This window comes from Myxine glutinosa, chromosome 8, assembly GCF_964187855.1.
Source record: "Myxine glutinosa chromosome 8, kmMyxGlut1.1, whole genome shotgun sequence".
Classification (NCBI taxonomy): domain Eukaryota; kingdom Metazoa; phylum Chordata; class Myxini; order Myxiniformes; family Myxinidae; genus Myxine; species Myxine glutinosa.
In genome coordinates, this window is record NC_136268.1 from 45,085,383 (window position 1) to 45,095,453 (window position 10,071).

At 54.7% G+C, this 10,071-nt stretch overlaps 1 protein-coding gene across 2 annotated transcripts in view; it reads right to left on the minus strand.

Annotated features, from left to right (window-relative positions):
* PNPLA4 (patatin like domain 4, phospholipase and triacylglycerol lipase) overlaps nt 1-9,817 on the minus strand; it is a 101,348-nt gene extending 91,531 nt beyond the window's left edge. The window contains exon 1 of one of the 2 annotated variants that reach the window (XM_078783213.1): nt 9,714-9,817. The gene's annotated coding sequence lies outside the window, so the exon portion shown is untranslated. The remainder of the gene's footprint in view (nt 1-9,713) is intronic. The other variant, XM_078783215.1, reaches the window with a different exon arrangement.
* Nucleotides 9,818-10,071: the final 254 nt, after the last annotated feature.

Here is a 10,071-nt window from a genome sequence, read left to right on the forward strand (position 1 = left end):
CTTTGCAGGGGTAACTTGGAAATTGAACATGTAAAGGGCAGGGACAATGTCGTTGCTGATGCTTAGTCCAGAGGGAACTAACTTTGGAAATCTCAGTAAGTTGTTTGAAGTTTTGTTGCTTTATTTTTGGGGAAACATTGATTGCTTGTGTTGGTTTCAAGAATTTGCCTACAAAGAAAGTTTTCGCTGTGTTCAAACTTTCTTTCTTGAGGGCGGGAAGTGTTACGAATTCGGCCCTAATTATTGTTGGTATTATTATTATTGTTGGTTCTCAGTAAGGGTTATTGTGGTTAAAAGGTTTAAAAGCGCTCCTGGTAAAATGTGGCCAGAAGGAAGGCAAAGGGAGCGGAGAAGAAGAGGCGTGAGGATATCGTGAAAAGACGTTTTTGTTGAAGCTCCGGACCGAGCGGTCGAGCGTACAGTGCGAGTGAACGTTGCGTCCTTGAAAGGAAGTTCGTGCGATAGGTGATATCACCGGAGTGCTGTGGAGCCTGGGTAGTCGGGTATCTGCATTGAGGTTCCGGAGTATCCTTGCCTCAAAGCCCCGGCTCGAGGGAAAGCCGTCCGCCATTTCGCCACGTGCGCTACCTTCAGTGAAAAGGTTTTTGTCGCGCCGGCCGGGCATTATTCCCCGGTGGGTTGCCGGGGACGGCTGTGCCAGAAAGTGGCTTTTGGAGGATTATAAGGAGATTCGCTGATTGAACCGCAAACGTGTACGTCGGAGCGCGTCTTTGGAAGGTTTTCCATTCCACCGCTATATTGCTGGGTGATGGACCATGTGACCTCTGGGTTGCTTCGATCGTCCACGCCTCAATTGATTTTGATCGGGCATTGATCCAACGATCGCTGGAGCGAATCGACTTCGCCTTGGAGGGGTACAGATACATTGGGGGAGTGTTGTGAGTTTGGGTAAAGGACTAGATAAGGTGGTACCATCTTCAGATAGGGATTGTAGGGTGAATTGCTATTATTATTTGTGTCATGATTCCAGTGTGATTTATAATATATTATTGTTTGTTCATAACCCTTGGTGTGGTTTCCTTATTGATTTGATTGTTTCATTTGATGGTTTCATTGAGGGTTTCATTGTTGATTAATTTCAACCAAGGCTAACATATCTTTCTGCCGGGGACCCTCTCGGGGTTCGGAGGTTTACCGAGACCAGAGGATAGGGGAGGACCCCGTAACAATATATACATATATTGTTGCGGATCTCCCGAAGCCCGTCGACGTACAGAGGGGGGGGGGGGGTGGTGGTTAAGCCCCATTTCACCCTAGGGACTTCGTGTCCACGAGGCCGAGTCGGCACTCCCACAGCGAGCGTGGAAAAGGGTATCGGGTCGACGCCGCACGTACCTTTGATACCCATGCTGCCAAGGAAACGGGGACTGGACCTCTCACAAGCCACGCTAATCGAGTACACCCGAGCGGCGTGCGTATCACGTGACTCGCGCCGTTACATTTTATTGAACCCGATTCAAGTGATTCTGTTTATGTGATGCTAAGCCAATTGTGAAATGATGGGAATGATCAAATAAGAGGAAGAATACTGTTTATTTACTATGTACAGGTGAAGAGACACAGAGCAGGCACTGAAGCAATCTTAACTTATCCCCAGACAAAGGGCCCACTCACTCACGCGGGGAAAAGAAGGAAGAAGGTTCGTGCGCCAAACGCGCCTTGCCGTCAGTCGCTCCGGGACGGCTCGCCAGGCGTGGCCCTCTGGAGGGAGCCCAGGTAGGAGGAGCGTCGGCGTAGGTGGCTCCGGAATGGTTCGTCTCCACACCCGCGATTAATACAGCCGCAGAGTGCAGTGCACAAGGCACGGGGAATGTTCGTGTACAGCGAGGCTATAACAAGCAACTCAATTCAAGCACTCCGACTCGTTCAGGGGCTGGGCGACTCTGACGCGTCTCTCTCTCACCGTCTCTGACTAGTCTCTCTGGGGCAAACTCTCTGGCGTTCTGACTTGTCTGCTGCGGGGGCTTGGGGCACGGTTTTATGGCCCCGCCACGGCCTTACCCGAATGTTCCATGCCCCTCCTCCCGTTGCCGTGGTGAGCCACTCCCCTCGAGCTCTGATTGGCGGCTCGCTGCTCACCGACCACTCCCCCTGCAGCTCCTCCCTTCGGCTTTGCCAGACTTGTCTCAGGCAGAGCACATTGCATCCTAGCCCAATTGAGGCCTACTCACTGGCCTGCTCAACGCAAAACTAACACAGGAAAGGAGACTACGCTTACATTTACTAAGAAATAACTGAACTACAGCGAGGCTACATGTTGTGGTGCGTCTACCTACGAGGGGGGTTATCCTTTATTCACAAAACCACAACACTACACCCCTCTCACCAGACTCGGCCCGAGTCGACCCCAACAGTGGAACGACCGGTAGAGCCTGGCATGCAAATTTAACATTACTTTTAAATGTGACACATAGGTGTAATTCCCCCTAGCATTTACTCTGACCCATGTGTGCGACATTTCTAACACTTAATATGTCCCCCCTATTGCGTTGAGCAGCTATCTAACGGACTCACACCCACAACTACCTGAGTATTTCCGGAATTTTCAAACTAAACACATAGCCGGTGGGCACATTCTTATATTTACAATCACGGAACTTTAACTTTTATTTACAATTCTATGACCCAGGACCTGTACTTTAGGAAGAGAAAATTGGAGGGGAGAAAAACACAACACACTCATAAATGGCACGTGCTGCTTGCATCTTGCATCTTGCTTCTTCTGTGTGCGGCTAACAAACCCAGCTGGCCCTGACTGGCATACAGGCCATTTGAAGCATCAGGGCCATCTAAACTTCCACATCTTCTTCATACCTGGCACACGATAGTAAATAATGCTCACAATTGCTTTTATTTTTCATTGCCAAGCAGGGCCACTCCCACGTGGTCCAACTGTGTGGCATCAGTGCCACTCAACAAGTGGTCCGAAGGTGCAAGATGATTTTGCAGCAAGATGCTGCACAGCAGAGGTGTGAGGCCACAAGGCTTGTGGTCCATGAGTGTGATAAGGTGCAGAAAAAGGTGGGTTGGCAGCAAAGTGCTGCACAGTTCGGGTGCACAGATGTAGCAAATGTGCAGCAAAAGGACTGGCAGCAAGGTGCTGCACAGTTCGGCTGCACAGGTGGAATGGTGCAGAATGGATGCTGCTCAGGTGTGACGGTGCTGCACAGTTTGGCCTCCAAAATGGTCCTGGGGCGGGGAGGGAAGACAAGGCATAACAAGCAAAACGGAAAGGACACAGTGGCACACAAAAAAACAAGGTGACCAGGCACCACCATGCCTGGTGTGGTGCGAGGGACGCGGTAGAGCGAGCAGAGCAAACTCGTCCCTAGCCGTCCGTACCCCCCACCGTTGGCTACACTACCCTCGCCCCCCCCCCTGTATTTACAATCCATCTCTATGTCTTGTCTCTCATATCCCCCTCTAACTCCAAATTCGTCTCCCAATGCCTCTCAGGAAGGAAGGGATGGAACAAACACAGTCTCATCCACGTTGTGATGCGTCTTACCACTCAAACAGTATACAGAGCCTCGGTGTGGAGCTCGTCCTCCTCGGTGAATGGCTGTGGATGGTGCGAAGGGATTTCTCATCCTAACTACACTAATAGCATTTACTCATCTAAACTACCCGGGGCCGTACCCTGCCAATCGGCCTCTTTAAACTATGTGGTTCTAAGAACCCGAATTCCCATTGCCCACACTGTGGTGCCCTCCGAATTTGGGTCTCACTCCCACAAATTTTCACTTGTGCCCTCGCACAATTTCGGGGCTGGGTCGTGTGGCCCTACCAGCAGGTCTACCTACCTGCGCACCTCCGCCACTGAAGCTGCCTCCCGAGCTTGCCTGCTCCTGCGACTACCTAACCGGGGAAGGCCCTCCCTGGCACTTACCCCCTCTATGCCCACCTCGGCATCGGGCAACCCGGGTCCTCTCCTGGGATCCTCGGGCCCCACTCAACAACTACCCTAACCGGCTCCCAGAGCCTACCTACGGCCTCACCTGGCCGACAAACTACCAGTGGCCGAGTGCCCCAATAACCACACGCACGAATTAAGCCACACGCCCAGCCATTCCACAGTCTCATGCACCCTCCAAAACACTACTTCCTACTACCCGCACCACAGGTGTCAATATCCATACAATTTACCTATGCCCTCTACCTGGCTTTAAACTACCCCCCCCCGGGCTTTCGTGAATGGGTTCCACTCCCCCCATTCACTCCTTCGCACCATGCATTCCACACCAAGCATTCCACACCAAATATCTTGCACACCACTTTTCTCACACACTTCAACACAATTCCATTTATTTTTCACACACAATGCATCATCAAACACACAGCATCATCTACCTAACTGATTTCGCCTAAAGCTCGTGCTTCCCTCGTCGTCCCTTTACACTATGCACTCCCTTTTCTTTATCATCCACCTAAACTCTCTACGTCCCCTCTATAGTTCAGGTGACACGACTTAATTCTTGTCTCTACTGTCTTCTAAATCCCTAACATTATCCTAGCCCTCCCTCGGCTAGATTCGGTGCCCCATGGAGGCAACCATTGCTGGCCCCTCCATAGGCCTATCACTGCCATCCCCCTAAACTAATGCTCATGCCCCCCCCCCCCATGGGAGGAATGGTTACACAACCATTCCGCCACGTGGGGTACACTACTCTTCCAGTCCTCTAGACTACGAGCCTCTCCAAGTGGATGTACGTTGTCACTGCTCGGCCTCGTAGGGCCGAGCGATCCATGCGGGTGGTTGGTCGCCTGTATGGGGTGTCCGTCCGGCATTTTCGATCCAAGGGGGGAGGGATTGATGGGCCCAGGTGCAGGGCTCCATCCCTGTGCAGGGCCTCGCGATCCCACGCACGATGACCCAGCCGGCCACGGTCGGAGCACCGCACCCGACAAGGTGCATGGCTCCGACAACTCCTACCTCCCCTTGAACCCAGCCGATCGCCCTTGCCGCCATACGGCACCAACCATACAGTGCGGGGGCCGGAGGCACGAATCGTGCACACCGGTCCTCACAAAATCCACACTCGCACATCCAGGTGCACACTCACCTCCCACACACTCAGGTGTGCACTCTCACTCACACTCTGGTGCACACTCCACCCACACACTCTCCAGTGTGCATTCCTCTGTTACACACTCGGCCCTCGCACACACCGGTGCACACTCGGCCATTGCACACTCCTCTTTTGCACACTCAATCATCACACACTCCGGTGCACACTCTTCCCGCACACACTCCGGTGTCGCACACTCTGGTGCACACCACCCAGGCGCACTCGCACCTTTCACACACTCCTGTGTCGCACGCTCTGGTGCACACTCCTCCGTTACACACTCGGCCCTCGCACACTCCGGTGCACACTCCTCTGTTACGCACACGGCTCTTGCACACCCCTGTGCACACTCCTCCATAACACACGGCCCTCGCACACTCCGGTGCACACTCCTCCATTACACACTCGGCCCTCGCAAACTCCGGTGCACACTCCTCTGTTGCACACTCGGCCCTTGCACACTCCGGTGCACACTCCTCTGTTACACACTCCGAAACACACTCGCGCTCCACGCACGCCCTCTCATACCGCACAATGGGCCTTTCGCGAATGCCCGGGTCTCGCCTCTCTCCCAAGCGCGCCGAGCACCCGTTCGCACCAAACACATTCACGCCATTTTTACTCACCTCGGGGCCCTCCTTCACCGCCAGCACCTGCAAACTTTTTATTGAGTTAGCAAGCACGGCATCACGGTGCAAACACGAACTTTGCGCGTGTTCCATTTCCTTCTCCCGTGATTTATTCACTTTCTCTCCCATCTTTTTAACCCCAATTATTTCTTTTTCCTCAAGGATCGTCGGCGCCCCCAAAATTTCCTCCTCCAACTCGACCTTCGCCTGCGCCCCCAAAATTTCCTTGTCCAATTTGACGATCGTTGGCTCCTCAACACTCCATGTTGCGACTCCCATAGCCCCGGTGAACTTGGCTGTCCTCTGCTCTAGCTCGCTCCCCATGCGCTCTCCACACCGGGTCACCTCGTCGCGTACCACCGCGACCTTCTCGCTCAACCTGCACCCAATGTCCTCCCCCATTTTTTTTATATGTCCCTCTTTGACGCTGCCCTCATCTTCTCCATTTCACACCTGGATTCTTCCCTTTGAGCATCCATTTTGTTTTCTAACCCATTCTTCATTTCTTTCATGTTATCATTCACTCTATCGAAGCTCGCCGTGAGTTGTGCCATAAATAGGCCCATATCTATTGGCGCTGCGGCCTCGGCTCTCGCCGCCTACGGTGAGGCACCGCCATTTTCTTCCTCTACTGCCGCACCCTCATCAACGTCCTCCACTACCAACTGTCCCTGCAGGTCCTGGGTCATCAGTTCTTCTTCTACTACCCCCACCGGCATTTGACCGCCTTGGCCAGCCATCGTACGAATATAAATTTGGTTTTACGACTAAATTTCGTCCACTTGTAATTTTTGAGTGTGTGAAGCGCACTATAGGTCCAATTATCCCACTCCTGACACAAATTTGTTGTGGATCTCCTGAAGCCCGTCGACGTACAGAGGGGCGGTTAAGCCCCTTTCCCCCCTCGGGTCTTCGTGTCCACAAGGCCGAGTCGCCACTTCCCGCAGCGAGCGTGGAAAAGGGTATCGGGTCGACGCCGCACGTACCTTTGATACCCACGCTGCCACGGAAACGGGGACCAGACCTCGCACAAGCCACGCTAATCGAGTACGCCTGAGCGGTGTGCGTATCACGTGACTCGCGCTGTTACCTTTTATTGAACCCGATTCGAGCGGTTCTGTTCGTGCGATGCTAAGCCAATTGTGAAATGACGGGAACGATCAAATAAGAGGAAGAACACGGTTTATTTACTATGTACAGGTGAAGAGACACAGAGCAGGCACTGAAGCAATCTTAACTTAATTCCCAGACAAAGGGGCCCACTCACTCACGCGGGGAAAAGGAGGAAGAAGGCTCGCGCGCCAAACGCGCCTTGCCGTCGGTCGGTGCCGTCGGACGGCTCACCCGGCGTGGCCCTCTGGTGTTCACGGCCCGTATGCAGGGAGCCCAGGTAGGAGGATCGTCGGCGTAGGTGGCTCCGGCATGGTTCGTCTCCACACTCGCGATTAATACAGCCGCAGAGCGCAGGGCACAGGGCACGGGGCACGGGGAATGTTCGTGTACAGCGAGGCTATAACAAGCAACTCAATTCAAGCACTCCGACTCGTTCAGGGGCTGGGCGACTCTGACGGGTCTCTCTCTCACCGTCTCTGACTTTGTCTCTCTGGGGCAAACTCTCTGGCGTTCTGACTTGTCTGCTGCGGGGGCTCGGGGCAGGGTTTTATAGCCCCGCCCCGGCCTTACCCGAATGTTCCATGCCCTTCCTCCCGTTGCCGTGGTGAGCCACTCCCCTCAAGCCCTGATTGGCGGCTTGCTGCTCACCGGCCACTCCCCCTGCAGCTCCTCCCTTCGGCCTTGCCAGACTTGTCCCAGGCCGAGCACATGGCATCCTAGCCCAATTGAGGCCTACTCACTGGCCTGCTCAACGCAAAACTAACACAGGAAAGGAGACTACGCTTACATTTACTAAGAAATAACTGAACTACCGCGAGGCTACATGTTGTGGTACGTCTACCTACGAGGGGGGGGGGGGGGTTATCCTTTATTCACAAAACCACAACAATATATATTCCACCTTGACATTATTGGGTATTATGTGTAGATCAGTGACAAAATAAACTCTATTTTCGTATTTAATCCATTTTAAATTCTGGCTGTAACACAACAAAATGTGAAAAAGTCAAGGGGAGAAAACTGTGAATATTTTCTGAAGACAATGTATGTAAATAAATGGAGTGTCAACCCCACTCTCCCCCCCCCCCTCCTCTTCCTATCTCCCTCCCTCCTCCTCTCCCTCCCTCCTCTTCTCCCCCCCCCCATTCTCCCCCCCCTCTCCCCCCCTTCTACCCCCCTCTCCACTCCCCTTCTCCCTTCCCTCTCCACCCCCCTTCTCCCCCCCCCTTCTTCTCCCCTTCTCCGGCCTTGACCCGAATGTAAGGTTCGGAATGTAAGGTTCGATTCGAAATCCCCCCCTCTCCTCTTCCCCCCCCTCCTCTTCCCCTCTCCCTCCCCTTCTCCCCCCCCCTCCCTCCTCTCCCCACTCTTCTCCCCCCCCTCCTCTTCTCCCCCCCCTCCTCTTCCCCCCCTCCTCTTCCCCTCTCCCTCCCCTTCTCCCCCCCCCTCCTCCTCTCCCCACTCTTCTCCCCCCCCTCCTCTTCTCCCCCCTCCTCCTCCCCCCTCTTCTCCCTCCCCTCCTTCCTCTCCCTCCTCTTCTTCTCCCCCTCCCTTCCTCCTCTCCCCCCTCCTCCTCTTCTCTCCTCCCTACCGCCCTCCCCTTCTCCCCCCCCTCTTCTCCCCCCTCCCCTCTTCTCCCCCCTCCCCTCCTCTTCTCCCCCCTCCCCTCATCTTCTCCCCCTCTCCTCCTCCCCCCTCCCCTCCTCTTCTCCCCCCTCCCCTCCTCCCCCCTTCCCTCCTCTTCTCCCCCCTTCCCTCCTCTTCTCCCCCCTCCCCTCATCTTCCCCCCTCCCCTCCTCTTCCCCCCCCCCTCCTCTTCTCCCCCCCCTCCTCTTCTCTCCCCCCCCTCCTCTTCTCCCCCCCCCTCCTCTTCTCCCCCCCCCCTCCTCTTCTCCCCCCCCCCTCCTCTTCTCCCCCCCCCCTCCTCTTCTCCCCCCCCCTCCTCTCTTCTCCCCCCCCTCCTCTTCTCTTCTCCCCCCCCTCCTCTTCTCCCCCCCCTCCTCTCTCTTCTCTTCTCCCCCCCCTCCTCTTCTCTTCTCCCCTCCCCCCCCCTCCTCTTCTCTTCTCCCCCCCCTCCTCTCTCTTCTCCCCTCCCCCCCCTCCTCTTCTCTTCTCCCCCCCCTCCTCTTCTCTTCTCCCCCCCCTCCTCTTCTCTTCTCCCCCCCCTCCTCTTCTCTTCTCCCCCCCCCTCCTCTTCTCTTCTCCCCCCCCTCCTCTTCTCCCCCCCCCTCCTCTTCTCTTCTCCCCCCCCTCCTCTTCTCTTCTCCCCCCCCTCCTCTTCTCCCCCCCCTCTCCTCTTCTCCCCCCCCCCCTCTCCTCTTCTCCCCCCCCTCCTCTTCTCTTCTCCCCCCCCTCCTCTTCTCCCCCCCTCCTCTTCTCCACCCCCCTCCTCTTCTCCCCCCCCTCCTCTTCTCTTCTCCCTCCCCTCCTCTTCTCTTCTCCCTCCCCTCCTCTTCTCTTCTCCCTCCCCTCCTCTTCTCCCTACTGGACGCGTCGGCTCGAACCCTACTCCGTCCGTACGTAATATGTAGATACACCAAAGGGAGGTGGGTTGGTGACATCTAATAAATGTGGACAAAAATTCCAGAAACATTTGCAGTTCGAGCGCGAGAAAAACGGGAATTAAAAAAAATAAAATGTGCTTCGAATCGGGAAGTCGCTGTAAACGATCGCACCAGGTTGCGATTATTTATTTGTTGTTAATGTACTTATTGACAAATTGGCAACACGTCCACAAACAATGATGAGGTACAAGCACTTCCGTCAAACCTAATGAATATGCATGAGCAGCAAATGGGAATTTGGAGATAAACCATCGAGTCGTAATTGGGAGTAAGGTTCACGTGGTCCTCGATGTTTGCCGTGAAATCTACAGGAATACCTTCTATCCCGGACACCGATTCGACGCGAGCCTCTGCGAATCGCGGCGCCAATGGTGGCCGAAGGCGAAGGCTCGCTCGCGCTCGCTGATGACGTCATGAATATGCAAAAGAACTCGGACCAATGAGAGCGGAGCCGCGGCGACGCTTCGGCCCCACAACTTAGGGCGCATCCCCGGCTCTCCGAGGCGCATTCGATTGCCGTCGCGGCCGGTTATCCCCACATTTTATTGCTTATTTTAGTTATTATTTTCCTTCCTCCTTCGCCACAATGCCCATCCCTTCTCTTCCTCTTAGACACGTCGGCCTCCATGAATCAGCGAACCTATTTGGGCACGACGTATCTGGACATTGCCAAAG